Here is a 14,871-nt window from a genome sequence, read left to right on the forward strand (position 1 = left end):
TGGCTTGGCACCTGGCCAGGTAGCCTAGATAGACTATAAAACAGACAGAAAGCAGCTGCTATTGTTTGCTGCCATGCTGACTCTTGCCTTCTGCCTGTTTGGCACTGTTCTTCCTCTGCAGTGACCCTGTGCCATCTGCCCCTCTGTCTTGGAGTCAGCCAGCTAAGAACTGAAATGTCTACACATTGTGAACCAAATAAACCTTTGCTTCTTTAACTTTGGGTGTTGGGTATTTTGTCTCAGCAGCAAGAAGAGTACCTAAGCCACCATCCTTTTGGTGTACTTAACTGTTCTCTGACATTTTTTTTCCTGAAGCATTAAAATGTTTTCTTAGGCATGCAAAGTTTTGAATGAGCTAGTCAATTATGTGACCTCAAGTGACACCCAACCCTTCAATTATCCAACCCCCCATTGTCTCTTATCCTGCAGGTAATTTTTCTTCTCAAAAACCTGGCAAAATCCTTCTGGTTCCAATCATGGAGTAGTATGTGGAGACTGGCAGCAACTAAGGCAATTTGCAGACAGCCCAGCCTGATGGAACAATTGTCCCCGGCAGACTCCTTCCTATACAGAGCCCTTTTGGTCTCCTGTTTCTTTGTAGTCTATGGAGCCCATTGCATGATGGGAAAGCCATTAGCCTTCTGGGCCCAGGTTAAACTTGATGACCTCCAGGGTCCTTTATAGCTTAAAAATATCATGAGTTTATACTATGTAAGAATTTCTAATGTACAGATGAAATGATTTCCTGGGGTCAAGTTAGGAACCAAAGAAACTGTGGGTTGTTTAGTAAATTAGCTCTATCTGCCAGGGAAGTTTTTGATATTGGATGTATTTGGCACTACTGCAGAACATGCTTTTTTATTTACAGATCTCAAAATGATTTGTGTGTCTACTGACATTTCACTCATAGAAGTCACGATGGCAGATGTCCACGGAAGTTTTGAATTTCTTGCCTCACCATGGGCATTTCTCTGTTGCACAACTGTGGCAGCCTCCTCTTGACTCAACCTGATGCATTGTAATAAGCACAGGAGAGAGAAACAGATCACCGCAACAGTCTGAATGACTGAGCAGAAAATGAGAAATTGTTAAGGCTCACTACAGTCATCTGCAGACGCACTCAAAGCAAAACCAAGTGGCGAGTTACTTTTGTTCTGATGGCACTGACTTCATAGGATAACTTGATGGTATTATCGTGAAGTTTGTGGATAATCTTTGATGTGCCATTTGGGTCACTGATTTGACCTCTCTAAACTTTACTTTCTTTTTTTCCCCTTCATCCCTCCATTCCTCCACCCCTCTGTCCCTCCCTTCCTCCTTCCTCTCTCTCTCCTTCCCTCCCTCCCCTCTTTCCTCTCTCCCACTCTCTTTCTGTCTCCTCTCCCTCCCTCTCTGTCTCCTCTCCCTCCCTCTCTGTCTCCTCTCCCTTCCTCTTTTCCTCTTTGCTGCTGTCCTTTTCTCTCTCCTTTGCACTGGGGATTGAACTAGAGCCTTTGTACCGAGGTGCAGCTCCAACTCTTTTTAAATTTTTAAAATTTGCACAATTGCACAGTTGCTCAGCTTTAGCTTTTGTCCTCCTCCCTCAGCCTCCAAGAGGCCTGGGAGTACTGGTGAGTTCTACCAAACTCCCAAACTTGTTTCTTAGCTCATCAGCTTTGCAGTAATGCTACCTATGTTATAGAAAGATGGAGCTGACCAAATCATTACTGAAATGATTTTGTGCAAGTCACTGAGCACCATCCTCAGTTCCTGGTGTGTGTGCCCCTGGGTGCTGCTGCTCTGGCCTAAGCACTGATTCTTCCAGGTATATTTATGAAATATCAGGTGAGAGCCTGAGTGTTGGCTTCCCTTGAATCCTGGGTGTGTGACACTAAGGCTGTGTGACCCTGTATACGTCACTTAATCTCCTCAAGCCTTAGCTTCCTTATCTGAAGAAGAAAGGATAACAGCAGCCACTTCCTCACAGGGATCTGGAAAGATCAGGGGGTTGGTGTGTAATGCAAGTCTTAGCTGAGTGTCTGTCTCAGAGAAAGGGCTCTGTACATAACAGCAGCATCGCGGATGTGATTAACACCAAACAATGTGAAAGTGGACTTTTGTCTCCTGCCCACATTAGGACTTCGACGTTTTGCAGCTAGTTCAGCCAGAGAGGGAGCAGTGGCCTGCAGGTGACAGCGTGGGGGAGGGTTTGGTGTGGAGCCACTGTGCTCTCCCACAGGGGCTGAGCTTTGAAGAGGGCAGGAGGAGCCTTGCTCTCGGATTTATTCTCTCTAAATGCAAAGTAACGTATGTGTTTGGTAAAATATTTAACAGTGTAGAGCTGAAAAACAAGCACTACCCTCCCTACTGGGGTCTCCCACCACTCCTCGAAGCAGAAATACTTGGGAAAGAACCAGACGAGAGACGTTGTAATGTTCACCACAGAAAGGAGGGACCAGTGTTTACAGACAGAAAGTGCTGATTACCCTGACTGGATCATTATATATTGTATACTTAAAAGAAATTATCATGTTGTCCCCCAGAAGGTACACAGTTAAAAAAGAACAAAAACCAGAACAACAAAAAGTAACAAATACAAAAAAGGGGACCATTGTGAGCAGTTTGAGTCTCTCCACAGTCCCTTCCCGTGCACTGAGAATCATTTAAATGATTTTACTTCAGTAAAGCTCACATGGTTTATCACAGTTTTCCTTCCTTACCCCTGGGATCCCACTACATGTGTTTCTGCAGCGTGGTTAGGCGCAGAGCTTTGGGTCGCAGACATCTTCCTAAGCTGCCTGACACACGATACGAATGAAGCAACTGGACAAAGACGGTGGAGTGCTGCCTCTTTCCATCTTGGTACTTTGTTTGCCTGTGTTTGTCTTGGTGCTGGCAAGACAGCAGCAGAATTGAGCTTCTCTCCTCTTGGCAGCTTTAGGATAAGGGAGAAGTAGGGGGAAGCCAGGAAGTGAAGGAGCTGCTGAGCAGGTCACGCCCACAGCAGTATGCACTGAAGATGGTGACCAGTTCTAAGTAAAGCATTTAATGATCTATCAACGAATGGTAGCTTTCATGCCAGTAACCTTTTGGTCTTATTTCACTGCCTGTGTCTTAATGGAGCATGCAAGTTAAAAGTTTACACTTGGGTGTAGGTATGGCTTGGGATTGGCTCCTAACTTTCTTACGTACTAGCTCTGGGGATTTCTGAAAGGGACTGAATCTCTCCAGGCCTTCATGACTTCATCTGTGAAAAGGGCACAAGGATGGCTGACATCTCTCAGGGGGTCGGGAGGCTGAATTGAGATGATGGTTGTGAAGTAGTCGGCATGGGACTGGGCTGATGGCAGGAGCTGAGCACAGGGCAGGCCTTCTTTCAGAGTGAGCATTATACCATCTGGGTGCACAGAGGGATTGGAAGATGATATCCCATGCCATGGGACCCCCAGCTGCTAAGTTCCACCACCACCACGTCTGCTACACCATCCTGCGTCCAGGGTCAGAACGGATGAGAAGGCGATAAAGGTATTTCTACTCTGGGCTGGTTTACAAAGTCCAGGAGTGGAGGGGTGAATGGGCACGCTCAACAAAAATCTAACACCAGGCAGAGGTGACAGGTGGAAGTGGGGTATGCACATTCTTGGGGCGTGGGTGAGGAAGCATGGCAGTTTCTGTTCGTTCTCAGCGCTCCTCTTCTTTCTTGGTACCTACCTCTCCAGCAGCATGAGCCTTTCATTTCATCTCCCAGAAGAGTCATTAGCTCAACTTGGCCAACAGAAGTGCTTTGTTGTATTCCTCACTGTTTTAAGTTGGGTCTCAATACTTTAAAAAATGGGCATATTTTATATGAAAATTAGGAACTCTGGCTTCTCTTGAAAGTGTTCACTGCAACTATGACCTCCCCCCATCTGGGACATGTTGTGTCATCTCCTCTTCCTGTCTGTCCCACAGCCATCATGCATGTCACCTGCCAGGACCCTACCCCTGCCCCCACTGGCTGAACTCCCACCTCCCTTTTGCTCCGTGAGCTGCTGCTCCCCTGCCCATTCCTCCCCACCCACATTCAGGCTGCCTTCCTCCCTGAAGCTTCTCTTGAATGCCTCATTCCCCCTCAGTTCCTCTCTTCTGCTGTCTCGTCCCCTGGGCCACCTAAGACCAGGCTTGGTGAAATTCTTCTACCTGGTCAGGGGAGAACTGTGTTCCAAGAATACCTGGAGTGCTTATCAAGGGATGACAATAAAAACTAGTTGAATTACTTTACAAATCCCTATAGTCTCACTGTGGGCACAGGATAGGACACCACTCCTGTGGCCGTTTACCCTTCCCTGTGTCCAACACCAATGCAGGAGAAAGTTTACATGTACTTGTCGAATCATTTAATTCATAGCTCTCTCTCCCACCAGACTGCTAGATTTAGTTCACTTCTGTATTTACTGAACCTGGCACAGGGTTGGGCCCCCTGGAAGTGCTCAATGAGATTTATTGGGTAAATGAAAAACTAAGTAGTTCAGTTATATCCATCACTTGAGAAATCACACTGCACAATTGGCCAAGTTGATTTGGAAACAGAAAGCTTCTGAATATTTAAGGTCTTCCCAAGACAATGGGAGGTATAAAGCAAATTCTTGCTTTCTCTTGAGGGAAAATTAGAAATTTTGTGGGAAATTTGTACCCTTGGATCAATATATGGCAAAATTTCAGCTACATAACCTTAAAACCTAAGCAATTAACTTTGTTTGAAAAGGTCAGCAGTGGTTGTGTTCTTTTCGACTGACAAGTTGAGCTGCCCAGCAGAACTCTGTTGAAATTAGAAGTATCTTTGGCAGAGTTACTCAGTCTTGTTTGTGCTGTCATACTGCAGAGCAGGTGGATTTGGCGATTCCAGGCTCTTCAGGGGGCAGGTAGGCTTTCTTCCACCATTCCAAACGGAGCATGGGAACCTTGCCTGCACTACCAAGAAGCTCACAGTAAAAGTAGACACAGTCTTTTGAGTGTCTGCTCTGCCAGCAGTTCTGATTCCTTTCCATATATGGCCTGCAGACTTCCTTCCTTCCTTGGTGAGCTTGATCGTGTCAATGTTCCAATTTCAGGCAGAGGAAGCTGAGTTGACATAGGTTTGTTTAGGACCGTCCAAGGTCACAGTGTAAGAGAGGAAGCCTTTAGAAGATAAGACTTGAGTTGTCCCACCCTCCCATCTTTGACCTGTCAAGTTCTGGGCTGAGGGAAATGGGCCTCCAGCTCCAGAAGGAGCCAGCAACTCTGAGTACCACAGGGGTCGGGGAGATGGCTGAGTGGAATAAGCGCTTCCCTGGCAAGTGCCAGGGCCTGCGTGCAATCCCTGGTTCCACAAAAAAAAAAAAAAAAAAAAAAAAAAAAAGAATTTCATAGAGTGTGTGTGTGTGTGTGTGTGTGTGTGTGTGTGTGTTAGGAGAAGGGGCTAGAAGAGAAGAGGAAAGTGTGGATTAAGACCAATAAAACAAAACAAACCATGTGGGAATGATGAGCACTTTTCTCAACCTCCTCATCCTTCTAATCTTGCTTTAGTCTTTACCTCTTTCTTTCTTTCTTTCTTTCTTTCTTTCTTTCTTTCTTTCTTTCTTTCTTTCTTTCTTTCTTTCTTTCTTTCTTGTTTGCTTGCTTGCTTGCTTGCTTGCTCGCTCGCTCGCTCGCTCGCTCTCTTTCTATTATTATTGACTTTTTTTGTATTTAGGACAGGTTGTACAGGGTCTACAGGGTCTCACTGAGTAGATCAGACTCATAGTGATCCTGCTGTTTACAGCCTCCCAAGTGCTGGGATTACATGCGCACACCATTATGCCCAGTCTCAATCACTGTCTCAGCATGCTCCAGGGGGTGGGGCTAGCACAGCAGGCCAGGGGATCGAATTCCTGGCCCCTGCATCTGCTTAAGCAGGTGCTTTAATCTGCTGAACTATTTGGCTGGCCCTCCTTGCCCCTTACTTTCTAAGTGTTTATAGCTTTGGGATAAAATAACCCTAACACAGTCAGTATGGACCAAAGAGACATTTGAAAGGAGCCTGGGAAAGAAGAAGAGTGAGGAAGGCAATCATCTCTCCTGAGCATCTGCTTGTGCTGCTATAGCAAAGATGAAAATGTAAGGCTAAGGAGGGCTCCAGGTAACATACTTACTCTTCACAGTGTGGAGCTGGAAGCCCAAGGCTTGGTGTCTGGTGAGGGACTGCTGTTCTGGGTCAGAGGTGGCCTCATTTTGCTGTGCTCTCATGGTGAAAGGACCAAACAATCTCCCTGGAGTTTCTTTTATGAGGTCGTACTCATGAGGGCTCCACCTTCACTGGCCTAGTCACCCACAAAAGGCTCCACCTCCTCAGGCCATTGTCTCAGGAACTGAGATTTCAACATATGGATTTGAATAAGCACAGACATTTAGACCATAGCAGTAAACATTGCTGTAAGGAATTTTGCATTAATATTTAAGTTAGCTCTTCATAGAATAGACAGGAGATGGAAAATCACAGGTGGAGAAAAGTAGAGAATTTGGAGACATCAAGGAATCAAGTTCAAATCTCAGCATTTTCATCTATAAGCTGGGTGACCTGGGACAAGATCCTTACCTTCTTTGTGTCTCAGTTTCACCTTCCTCTGAAAGAGGATTGTTATCTCCTGTGGAGTTGTTGTTAAGACAAAAATATTGTTGAGAAGACTTTAAAATAGTAATTTAAATTATACTGTGTTTTTTCCCCCCCTGGGTATAGAGAAGTTATTGTTCTTATACAACTTATCATTTCAGAGAGAAATGAACCAAAGGAGAAAAAAGACAAAGTAAGGTGTACGAAATGCTATGATGGGGAATATGGTGCAGGCTACATGAACAGGGGAGAGTCTCTGGCCCAGAGTCCAGGTGTACGTGTGATAGGGGATTGACTTGGATGCAAACCAAGAACGATCTGGGAGTAATGGGAAGGGAGACTATGGAGGATTCGGAGGTATGGCTTTCAAAATATGGTGCACGTCATTCCTACCATTGTTCCTGCCCAACTCCTTAATAAACATCTCTTCTGTGTATCATTTAAGTGTCTCCATGTTAATATGTCAATGTATTCAGTCTTTAATTTTTGGTTTCTTGGTAATTCCCACCTGCACACGACCACTCCAGTTTCTAATTGTTCCTGCAAGCAACCTCAGAGTCACCCTCAATGCCTCTCTTCTCTTATGTTCTGCCAAATCCACAACAGCTGCATGATGGGGCCCTTCTTATCAACTCTATTGCTACAAACGTATACCGAGACACCTTCTTTTCTCTCTGAACCACTTCCCATATCCCCACCATCCATTCTCCATGCACCAGCCTGGTGACAGTCCTCCAAGATAAGTAGGGTGAGGTCAGCTTTCTGTCCAGCACCTCGCCATGCCCCTGAGTCAGGACCACACTGTCATCACTGGCTCCTGGTGCCCCTGACTCCCTCTCTCTCTCCCTGCAAACCCACTACTTGCTTGCTTCCCCTGCTGCTGCTGATCAGATGCTGCTGCAGATCTTTGCTTCCTTCTTTCTGCTGTTCAGCATGTTCTTTGCCTGGAGAGACAGAGGAGCTTATTTCCTCATGCTCGCTTTTCCTCAAGTGTCAAAGGTCTTCCTGGCCCTGCTGCACCAAATGGGCCCTCTGTTCTGTTGCTCTTCACTGATTTCCTCATGCTGTCAATGACCAGCTGCCATAGCAGGTCTTCATACACTGTCTCTTTCAACTCCAGTATGGTCTCCATAGAGTGGAGGATTTGCTTGTTCTAGCTTCCCATTGAATCTATAGAAAAGTAGTTGGTATGTGATAGACATGGGAAGAACTTGTGAATGAAGCAGGCCACACTGGTTGCTCCAGGGACCACTAACTGGCTGCATGCTGCTCCGGTCAGTTGGATGGTCAACGCATAGGCCAATGCTGTGGGCTCCACTGGGCCATCCAGCTTTCAGCCACAACCACAAGAAGCACAGTGGGAAGAAACCCATCTGAGATATGCTCTGACCCACACATTTGCCCTGATCTTTGGGCTGGGCAGGGATAAAATGGTGCTGGTTTGTTGGGTGCAGGCCACTGGAGGATACCTTGAAAGTGGTTTCTGTGTCTATCTCTGTTCCTTTGGCCAATTCCAACTTCCTTTCTCCGTAGTTACTGGAGGGCAGCATCTCCCTAACACTGTTCCAGCTGTGAAGATGCTTTGTCCCCAGACTTAGACAGTATGGTGGGTGCTCTTTCACGGGGCTGTGCTTCCCCTTTACATGATGGAGATGTCCTTATGCTCCTCACAGGAGGGAAGCCTGGTCTCTTTCTGCTGTTCAGCATGTTCTTTCCATGGAGAGACAAACGAGCTCATTTCCTCATGCAAGCTTTTTCTCAAGGGTCAAAGGTCCTCCTGGCCATCCTGTGCCAACTGGGCCTTCTGTTCTGCTGCTGTCCACTGCTTTCCTCATGATGTCAATGACCAGCTGCCATAGCCTGGTCTCTCCTGGCATTTCCCAGCAGACAGCACATGTCCCCTGGGAAGCAGAAGAGAGCATTTGAGGTGCTATGTGGAGGAGATTCATTGTGACAGTTATTTCTTTTCATGTGCCTCAGTTTCCACAGCATGGCTTATGGCCATCTTTGCTTGGGGGTAGGGGTCAGCAGTGTGGAAGAGCCTGCGATAGCCAGTGGGTAACCCCACAGGACATCTGTAGATGCATTCCCAAGAGATTTTGCTATGAAATAAGACTGAATAAAACAACCAGAAAGTTATTTTATCTTCCATTCTCTCTCTCTCTTTTTTTTTCCTGGAACCGAGGATTGAACTCAGACCCTTGCACTTGCCCAGGAAGCGCTTATTCCACTGAGCCATCTCCCCGGCCCCTCCATTCTCTTTTCATGTTTCTTGCTATTGGAGAAATGTTTGTTTGGAGCTGGAACACTCTCCAACCTCTTTTTAAACCAAGGAGACAGTGAACTGCAGTCTCATAATCCCACAGAGGCCAGAATCCAGCAACCGGGCTCATTCTCATTGTACTTATTTTACTTGTTTTCTATTAATGTCACGTGATGCCAGCTTTCTGTGAGTGGCCACAATATACAATTTCCAATCAACATACAGTTATTTTAGTAAGATATTGAGCTGATTTAAGGGAAGGAAATTAAGTACCTAATAGAAGAGCACAATGTGAATGATGCAAAAATCACGAAGCTGGAGCCGAAAGGATGGAGGCTGCTGATGTCTTGCTCTATCTTTTCTAGCTGTGGCAGAGCGGGGACCCACAGGCCCAGCTGGCTTGTGGTTGGGCTGTGCTGCCCACCTGTGTCAGCTGTGGCTCCTGGTCCTCTTTTCCCCTCACTCTCACCTTCCAGTGACTTTGAACTGGGTCTACCAGCAGCTTTTATGCCAGTAATTCAGCCCCAAGTCCTTGGGAAATGGTGGTGACCCAATTAGTCAGGTCTAAGTGGCCCTCCTGTCAGTATTCAGGGACTCATTAAAACATAGCTGGAACCACCATAAATGTGGCATACAACATTGCCCTTTCTAAGAACTGAGAGCTGAAGTCAAAACATGTTCCTGGTAATGTCACCGTGTGCAGATTCCCATTCTCTTCTTCCCTTCCCCTGTGCTTTGCACATTTAAAAACCTGCCTGGTGTGACCTCAGGAGGACAAAATTCGATGTGACAGGAATTCATGACTAATTCCACTCTCTGAGCAGCACCGAGGTGCTGGACAGCAGCAGCTCCTGGACAGGCCGAGTGGTTCCTTTGAACCAGACAGCTGCACATGAGCGTGGTTTGTGGTGCTCAGCGCGGCAGCTCTGCAAAGCTGGGCTGGGGCACGATGGGTTAGGGATGCCCTGTGGATGCTTCTGGAATCCTAGTCAGTGGATAGTCGCTGTCACTCTCAGCGTTGTGGACAGCATAAAGTGGCACTTGGGGTCCAGTTGGCTTAGCAGGACGGTAATGAAACCACAGTAGGGAGCTTTGTGGTTTCAAAATATTGAAATATTAAGGGAAGTGGCAATATCCCATAGCTTCAAGACTCTCTGGTTGCCAGAAAAACAATCCTTTCAGTGGGCTCTGGCCTGCTCAGCCCATCCTGGGGTGGGGCTGGATGGCATGTAGTGCTGAGGATCGAACCATGGTACCTGTGCTTGCCTAAGTTTGTCTAAGCTTGTCTAAGCAGGTGCTGTAGTCCACTGAGCTATCTCTTTGGCTCTCTATTTCTGTTTTCTTAAAAAATAATTTTAAAGTGTGCAACTTCATGTCCCAGGTTCACCGCAGCTTTCTAGCTTAAAGATTGTTTCTGTTAGCACACTGGCCAGAATCCAATAAAGTCAGGTAAAAAGGATATGACTAAACAGAGCCCACTGAAAGGATTGTTTTTCTGGCAACCAGAGAATCTTGAAGCTATGGGTTATTGCCACTTCCCGGGAGCTTTGGCGATGGAGTCAAGCTCAGTCAGGGACACATCGTATGCAGCTTGGTGAGGGGAGCTAAGGAGACAGCCACCTTGACGTCTTCCTCTGCCTTCTGCTTTTCACTCGATTCTCCCCATTAGCCAATCCCAATCTGGAGCCAGAGGGCAAGGGAAGTTGTTGGCGTAGCCCATAAGGTTCACTTCTCGGGCACCAGGAGGGGTAGAGAATGGTGGAAATTTGGTCAGAGGACTTAGTTTTCTATTCAGTCTAATAAGTTACCATAATATCTCAAGTCAATATACAGTTCAGGCTGGCCTTGAACTCGCAGTTTCCTTCTGCATTGATCTCTTAAACATTGGGATTCCAGGCGTGTTCCATCACGCCTGACCCAGACATTGGCACTCACAGTTCCTTTGGGTCCTCAACCCGGGCATGGCATGGCTGTGCCAGTGGCTTCATTATCGTTCATAGCGCTGGACTCCAACATTTTTGGCAACAGTGACCGGTTTCATGTAAGACAGTTTTTCAGTGGACTGCAGGGTGGTGGTGGCAGTGACTTAGGGATCATAAAGAGGCCACAACCTAGACCCCTCTTGTGCACAGTTCATAGTAGAGCTGACACTTCTGGGAGGACCTATTACTGCTGCTGGCCTGACAGGAAGTGTAGCTCAAGTGGTAATGCTGACAGTTGGGAGTGACTATAGACACTGATGTAGCTTCACCTACTTCCTTGTTGCTCAGCCCCTCTCTACAGCCTCGTTCCTGACAGGCCATGAACTGGCAGGGGCCAGCTGGAGACCACATCATATAGGCTGTGGCAGAGGGAGTGGCTGGGTTGGAGCCCAGTGCTCAGTGGGAAGGACGCACTTGCCAATGCACGTCTCTCCCAGCACCGGACGCCTCACTGGCTGTTGGCCAGAGGTAGCTCTTGGCTCCTGGCTGCTTTGGTTTGGAGGTAGCAGAGCTGCCAAAGGTCCCTGTGTTCAAGGTTATGTCTTCAGAGTGGTGGTATTAGGACATACTGTGGACTTTGGGAAGGCATTGGTGGTATACTCTTGAAGGGGACTGTGGGGCCCCAGCTTGCTCCCCATGCAAAGTTGTCTGCTTCTGGGTGCTACACTGTTTCTATCAGAAACTGCATGTGTGCGTTGCTTCAATAGTCAGAGTTGGAAAGTTTGCACCGACCTTTTCCAGTTTCCCAAACTTTGCACACCTATGCCCAACTGCCTACTTGATGTCTTCTCCTAGATCTTTCAAACGCCTCAATCTCAAATTATCCTAAACTCCCTCTGGCATACTTTTATCCAAAAATGATGGTGTTAGTTACTTTTCTAATCACTGAGACAGAATATCTAACACTCACAATTACAGATGGGAAGGTTTATTTCCACTCACAGTTTGTACAGGTTTCAGTCCACAGTCAGCTGGCTCCAAGGTGGGGTAGCCTGGCAGAGGAGAAAGAGTCTATGGTGAGGCAGGCAGAAGGCACAAAGCAGCGATCAGCAAGCATGCAGTCTGCCTTTCCCTTTGATCCCATCCAGGCTATGAGCCTTTTGGGTGGTGCCACCCACACCCAGGGTATGACTTCTGCCTTCAGTAAACCCACTCAGCCACACCCAGAGCTATGCTGATTCCAATCAGGGGACTAAAGGGACACACCCCCTTAATCCGAGGGACACACACCCTAGGTCCAGCAGCTCTGAAAAGCCCAGCTATGAATGCATGAGGCTTTGAGGGGACATCTATGTACAGCATAACAAAGACCTTGTCTTATTCTCTTTCCTTCAGGCAATGTTCTCACTGTCATTTTGTTATGTAAAGGAGAAGTCAGGGAAGAACTATTTTATGATCTTTTCCAATGTTGATCTATCCCTAGGTCTTTTTGGTTTCACTTCTAAAATGACTCGAAAGTCTGTTCACTTTTCCCCCCTAATTACTGACTACTTATAAAATAATTTCAGGTTTACCAAAAAGTTGCCAAAGGAATGACTGCATTCTGCTTTTTCATGGCACGTAAGTAGAGCACCATTAGTGAGGCCATCAGGAAATTAACACTGATGGAACACTTTTATCTGATCTCCAAAATCAGCTCAAAATCAAAACCTGCCCATTTTCTCATTGACGCTTGTCTCAGTTACTTTTCACTCATTGCTGAGACAAAATACCCAACATCTAAAATTGAGAAAGGAAAGGTTTATTTAGTTCATAGTTCATGGAGGTTTCAGTCCATACTCCACTGGCTCCAAGGCAGACTGGCACGTGGAAGAGGGCAGCAATTCATGGCAGTGGAAAACAACAAAGAGCAAAGGGAGGAGATGTAGCTGCAGCTTCTGGCAAGCCTCTCCCTCTTCCTTCCACTCTGACTGCAAAGACTGGAGCTCCTCAGATGAAGTAGCTCCCTTCCTTCCTCTGACTGCAGACTAGAGCTCCTTCAACGAAGTGATGTAGCTGCAAAGATCACAGCTCGGCAGAGCAAGTGGTGCATAGAATCCTTCCTCAACTCGCTTTTGTATCCTTTTTGTGCTGAATCTCTCTAGGGCAGGTCCTGCACACCCTAGGGAGGGGCCTCCATGCCCTAGGGTGTGGAGCCCCAGAGCCCATCCAGCCAAGCTTTCAACTTCTCAAATTGACACAGTGTATCACCCACCACAATATTCTTTTTCCACTCCAAGATTGGATTCAGAGTCCTGCCCCTTTTTTGCCTACCTCCTTGCCTCGGGCTATTCTAACCTGGAACAGTTCCTCGGTCTTTATTACTTATGACGTTGAGCATTTTCAAAAGCCTAGAGAGTATTGGTCAACTGATTTACAGAGTAGTTGGGTTTATTTGGTACCTTTCATGATCAGATTTGAGTTCTTCTTCTCTAGGAAGATTTCCAGAGAAGTCTAATCCCCCAATGCACCTTTTGTACGGTTATCACATCAGGAGTTAGCTGAAGTCAATCTATCTCCTTCTAGGGTGTCAACTTTGTTTCCTCCATAAGGGAAGTGCCTTCCAGGGACCTCCAATATCAAGCTCCTTTTTTACCCCTTATAATTAGTGAGTGTCTCATGAGGAGATATTTTGAGATTTTCAAATATCCTACTTCTCATCACACTTTCTCTCACTGACTCCAGCGTCCACCAATAGGGATTCCTTCCTGCATGCATCATGGCTTTGGTCTTTTCCACGTGGTGACCTTTTACTTCCATCACTCCTTCTTCAATTATCACTTGGGATGCTACTGCAAGAGAATCCTGTCTCATCACCTTCATTTATTTGCGATCCAATTCTTTATGTTGGTATAGATTCATGAGCATTTATTCTCCGGATGCTCTCCATCCTTGTCACTATTTATTTTGTTACTGGGGCTTTTCAGAATCTGACTATTGACAGTTCTTTCAATGGTGTCTTTGTCCTTTTGAAGCTTTCCCATTGTTTCTTGAGTTCATCATTACTCTCTACTACAGGAAAGGTTCCAGGTTCATCTTTCTAAGCCCTACTCAAGTAACCTGTTGTGGATTAATTTGTGTCCCTGAAATCAAAATGTTCAAGTTAAAAATATATGACATCAGGGCAGGGGAGATAGCTCAGTAGAATAAGCACTTGCCTGGCAAGCACAAGGGCCTGAGTTCAATCCCCGGTTCTGAAAAAGAAAAATCCATGACACCCATCAATTTGGTCTTATTTGGAAGGAAGGCCTTTGCAGATGTGATGAAGTTAGGATGAGGGTGTAGTGGTGGAGGGTGGTCCCTCATCCAGTGGCTGGTATTGAAAACACACGGAGAGATGGGTTTGTGCAGATGCAGGGGTAGAAGGGGCACACGCAGAGGAGGTGGTACAATGATGATGTGGAGACTGGAGGCAAGTGATCACAGCCACGGAAAGTCGGAAGCCCCTGGAACTGGAAGACCTATGGAAAGATCCTCCCTCCAGCCTACAGGGAGGGCATGACCTTTCGTGAGTTTCAGCTACCTGAATTCTGAGGGAATACATATCTATCATCTGAAGCCATCCTGGTTTTGGTTCTTTGATGCAGAACTTCTTGAAGATGAATTCAGAATCTGTTATTTTCTCAAAGGACTCTCCATTCTTTTTATTGGAGGCTGGTATTTGGATGCTGAGATCTGAGTACTAGCATCTCCTTCTGTCTCTTTTTCAGATTGTTGTGTACATAGTGGAGTTATCCATCTCCTTCCCACGACTCTTTTCTTCTCACATTGTATCCTTCTGCATGATGCACACAGTTCTTCTCCCTAACTTTATTGCCATTACTACATCCAAGACACTATCCTTTTTTCCCCTAACTAGTTTCTTCACCCTTCTAATCTTGAGAATGATGCCCAAATGATCATATTTAAAAATAAACCTTTTCACTGGTGTATAGTACATGCCTGGAATCCCATCACTTGGGAGGCTAAGGCAGGAGGACTGGGAATTGGAGGTCAGTGTGGGCTACATAGAGAGTTCAAAGCCAGATGAAGTTATATAGTGAAACACTATTTAAAAAAAA

The sequence above is a fragment of the Octodon degus genome, unplaced genomic scaffold (genome assembly GCF_000260255.1).
Source record: "Octodon degus isolate 3935 unplaced genomic scaffold, OctDeg1.0 scaffold00077, whole genome shotgun sequence".
NCBI classification, from domain to species: domain Eukaryota; kingdom Metazoa; phylum Chordata; class Mammalia; order Rodentia; family Octodontidae; genus Octodon; species Octodon degus.